Raw genomic sequence first — 5,130 nt, forward strand, 5'->3', positions numbered from 1 at the left:
ACCCAACGAATGAGTCTCGGCTTCGAATCCTTCTTGGAAACTAGATAGCGAATAGCCGCATGATCAGTGAATACTGTTACTTTCGTACCAAGTAGATAAGATCGAAATTTCTCGAAACCAAAGACTATAGCTAAAAGCTCCTTCTCAGTAGTGGTGTAGTTCAATTGGGCCCCATTTAAAGTCTTACTCGCATAGTAGACCACATGGAAGAGATTTTTCTTGCGCTGTCCCAGAACTGCACCTACCGTATAATCACTTACATCACGCATCATCTCAAACGGTTCTGTCCAATCTGGTGCTGTAATAACTGGTGCAGTGATCAAACTCTTCTTGAGAGTCTCGAATGCTGCCAAACATTCATCATCAAATTTGAAAAGCACATCTTTCTCAAGCAAATTACACAACGGCTTAGATATCTTTGAAAAGTCCTTGATGAATCGCCGATAAAAATCCGCATGACCAAGAAAACTACGGATTCCTTTCACAGAATTAGGTGGGGGAAGATTTTCAATGACTCCCACCTTGGCCTTGTCCACCTCCAGACCCTTGTTAGAGACCTTATGCCCAAGAATAATGCCTTCACGCACCATAAAATGACATTTCTCCCAATTGAGCACCAAATTAGTTTCCACGCATCTTTTGAGTACGGCGCGCAGATTATTCAAACATTCATCATATGAATGTCCAAAGACGGAGAAGTCATCCATGAACACTTCAACATTATTTCCAATCATGTCAGAGAATATAGCCATCATACATCTCTGAAAAGTGGTCGGGGCGCCACATAACCCAAACAAAACTCTACGAAAAGCAAATGTGCCAAATGGACAAGTGAAGGTAGTCTTTTCCTGATCCTCTGGTGCAATACAAATCTGATTATACCCTGAATAACCATCCAGAAGCCAAAAATACTCATGACCCGCCAACCTGTCAAGCATCTGATCAATAAATGGAAGAGGGAAGTGATCCTTCCTTGTGGCTTTGTTCAATTTTCTATAATCCATGCATACTCTCCATCCTGTAACTGTTCGAGTGGGGATGAGCTCATTCTTTTCATTTGCGACCACAGTGATACCTCCTTTCTTAGGTACACATTGTACGGGGCTCACCCACGAGCTGTCAGAAATAGGATAAATGATGCCTGCATCTAGCCATTTCAGAATTTCTTTCTTCACCACCTCCTTCATGATAGGATTCAGTCTTCGCTGTTGTTCCACAGTTGGCTTACTACCTTCCTCTAGCAGAATTTTATGTATACAATATGAAGGACTTATCCCCTTGATGTCTGCTATGGTCCATCCAATAGCCGATTTGAATTCTCTCAAAATCCTTAAGAGCTTGTCTTCCTCACTACCTGAAAGGTCAGATGAAATAATAACAGGTAACGTAGATGAATCACCTAAAAAAGCATACCTCAAGTGTTCAGGTAATGGCTTGAGCTCCAAGGTAGGTGCTTCCTCTATTGATGGTTTGAGCTTTCCTTCAGCATTCTTAAGGTCAGAAGTACCAAGAGATTCAAACGGTATGTCCAGCTTTCGCTTCCAGGGAGAAGCGTTCAGATATTGTAATTGCTCGTTGCCATCTTCATCATCGCTGTCAAAATCCCCCACTAAGGCCTTTTCCAATGCATCAGACATTAGCATGCGATCGAGTTCCGAAGTAACCGCAGAATCAATCACATCCACTTTTAAGCACTCCTCATCTTCTGTAGGGAATTTCATTGCCTTGAATACGTTGAAGGTCACATCCTGATCTTGTACCCGCATAGTAAGTTCACCTTTTTGCACATCTATCAAGGTACGGCCAATAGCCAAGAAAGGCCTTCCCAAGATTATGGGAATCTTCTTATCTTCCTCAAAATCCAGAATAACAAAATCTGCAGGAAAGAAGAGCTTATCCACCTTGACGAGCACATCCTCCACTATGCCCCTTGGGTAAGTAATGGAACGATCAGCCAATTGTAGCGACATGTATGTGGGTTTTGGATCAGGCAGATCCAGCTTTTTAAAGATCGACAACGGCATCAGATTAATGCTTGCTCCCAAATCACAAAGGCACTTGTCAAAAGTCAGATTGCCAATGGTGCAAGGTATGGTGAAGCTTCCTGGATCTTTCAGTTTTGGTGGTAACTTTTACTGCAGAACAGCGCTGTATTCTTCCGTGAGAGCAACGGTTTCAAGGTCATCCAGTTTCACCTTCCTTGAAAGAATAGTCTTCATAAACTTCGCATAACTAGGCATTTGCTCCAGAGCCTCAGCGAAAGGTATATTGATGTGAAGTTTCTTGAACACCTCTAGAAATTTCCCGAACTGTCTATCCAGCTTTTGTTGCTGCAATCTCTTAGGAAAAGGTGGTGGAGGATAGAGCTGTTTCTCCCCTGTATTAGGCTCAGGTAGAGTGTATTCAACAGTAGTCTTCCTTGGCTCCGCCGCTTTCTCCTTTTGCTTAGATTCTTCATCTCTAATTTCAGTTTCTCCTTCTTTTGCCTTTTCAGCATCAGCAACTTTTCCAGACCTTAAGGTAATAGCCTTGACTTGCTCTTTAGCTTCCTTCCTGCCTGGTACTTCCGTGTCACTGGGAAGGGTGCCAGGTTGACGATTGAGTACTGCATTGGCTAATTGACCGATTTGATTTTCCAAGGTCTTGATAGAAACCTCCAGACTCTTGCATAACAGCTTAAGTTCCTCAAAATCAGCACTAGTAGGTGCAGCTGTACTTCCCTGTTGAGGATATGATTGCCTTATAGCATACTGCTGTGGTTGCTGGAATCCAGGTGGGTTAAACTGTTTACTCACTCCTTGCTGATATGGTGGCTGAATAGCATTCTGATTATTTCCCCAGCTGAAATTTGGATGATTTCTGTTGTTAGGATGATAGGTTACTGGCACAGGCTGCTGTTGTCGCTGATAGTTATTCACATACTGAACAGATTCGTTGACAAGAGAACACTGATCCGTAGCATGAGAACCTGCACAAAGCTCACAAACCATAGCTATTTGATTAACTCCATATGTAGCCAGAGAATCAACCTTCATTGATAGCGCTTGGAGCTGGGCTGCAATAGTGATGGCTGCATCAACTTCCAGAATACCTGCTACCTTGCCTGACATCATCCTCTGAGTTGGGTTTTGATGCTCATTTGCAGCCATCATCTCTATAAGATTATACGCCTCAGTATAGCTTTTAGCCCATAAGGCGCCTCCAGCTGCTGCATCAAGCATGGGCCGAGATTGGGCCCCCAAATCATTATAGAAACCAGTGATCACCATCCAATCCGGCATTCCATGATGTGGACATTTTCTCAACATTTCCTTGTAACGTTCCCAAGCCTCGCACATAGATTCTGTAGGTTGCTGCGCAAACTGAGTAAGAGCACTCCTCATAGCAGCAGTCTTTGCCATCGGATAAAACTTCACCAGAAACTTTTGCGCAAGATCTTGCTACGTAGTGATGGACCCAGCTGGTTCAGAATGTAACCAGTCTTTAGCCTTGTCCCTCAGTGAGAATGGGAAAAGCCTCAACTTGATAGCCTCATCAGTCACGCCATTGTACTTAAAAGTGATGCAGATCTCGACAAAATTCCTTATGTGCATGTTGGGGTCTTCAGTTGCCGCTCCTCCAAAAGAAACAGAATTCTGCACCATCTGAATAGTGTCCGGCTTGATTTCAAAGGTGTTAGCTTGAATAGCCGGATGAAGGATGCTTGACTGAATGTCATCAATTTTAGGCCGAGAAAAATCCATAAGAGCTGGATCAGCTTGAACAATACGATCTCACATGTTTACTGGTTCTTTCTGCTCAGTTTCTGAATCCGAATCCTCAAAATCTAACTTCTACGGAATATCAAGAACTTCGTCTGTCTCCTCAGCTGTATCTAAAGTCCTCTTGCGAGCACGAGAACGAGTTTGCATAAACGCTTGCTAAAGTACCTGAAACACAACCGAAAACAATAATTAACTACTACGTCCTAATCACTGAGTCCTAATGACCAATGATGGTAAGTACATAAACTAAACAAATATGCCGAGTCCCCGGCAACGGCGCCAAAAACTTGTTAGGGCGAAACTACGCGCTAATATTCACGCAAGTATACGCGTTCGCAACTAATATAGAATACTTTCTAGTTTGTTCCCACAGAGACTCAGACTAAATTATTGTCTAATTGAACTTACTCACCAATGTATGATTACTTCTCAATGTTAAGACACTAACACTTAAAATTGTTGATTAAATATTAACTACAATTAACTACTTAATTAATCACTTAACTAACACTTCAATTTATCAACAATAAAACACTCATGAGATCACAACTTCATTATTACTTCCTTCAATAGCCATTGTTATTACCTTTAGCATGTGACAGTGATGATATTAATCGAATAACACGAAACTGATAAAAGCCAACTTTCATTGTACTAATACCATTCTACCAAGCATCCACAATTAAGATAGAAGTTGAATAGTCATCAATTATGTTGAGTTCCTATATGTCTACAGAAATTGACAACACAACGATTTAAGCACAAGTTATTCCTTTTGATTACATAGGGCAAATAAAACTGTTAGAGTTACCCACTAATCATATACAACGTACATGAACCTATGCTAGCATGGCAAGTTCTAAATCTCAAGATCCACCGTCGCTTCACAAGAGATTAACACCCTATCTTATATGTTCGGGACGCATATAAGACGACTACGCACAACCAATACTAGATATCATACAATCATCACACACTAAAGTATTAAACAATTAACTAAAGAATTCCATAATAAATCCGTTGCAACCCCATGATCAAGATTAGCCCATAATAGCACTTATCGTCATCATGGGTTCATATGAAATCATGATAAACAAACACAAGAAAATAATAACTAAACTAATTATCTTAAAACAGAGTACGTCACAAGAGTAAATAAGTTCAAAGCAAGAAAACTAGCATCCAACGTTACAACGAAACAAGAATCACAAGAAGATATGCTTCCTCTTCGTTGCAGTGTGCTAAATCGGTCTTCTTCCTTATCTCCTTCGCTCCTTGCGTAAAAACACGATCTACTTCAATCCCCCCTTGTGAAAAATGTCTGAAATCTACTTATATAATAGTCCCATAAAACTCAGATTACATA

At 41.1% G+C, this 5,130-nt stretch overlaps 1 non-coding gene across 1 annotated transcript; it reads left to right on the plus strand.

Moving 5' to 3' along the window:
- The first annotated feature begins 3,279 nt into the window (after positions 1-3,279).
- On the plus strand, positions 3,280-3,386 carry LOC141662347 (small nucleolar RNA R71). Its single transcript, XR_012550468.1, has one exon. It is a non-coding gene; the product is annotated as a small nucleolar RNA R71 (small nucleolar RNA).
- The last annotated feature ends 1,744 nt before the right edge of the window (positions 3,387-5,130 follow it).

The sequence above is a fragment of the Apium graveolens genome, chromosome 5 (assembly GCF_009905375.1).
Source record: "Apium graveolens cultivar Ventura chromosome 5, ASM990537v1, whole genome shotgun sequence".
Lineage (NCBI taxonomy): Eukaryota > Viridiplantae > Streptophyta > Magnoliopsida > Apiales > Apiaceae > Apium > Apium graveolens.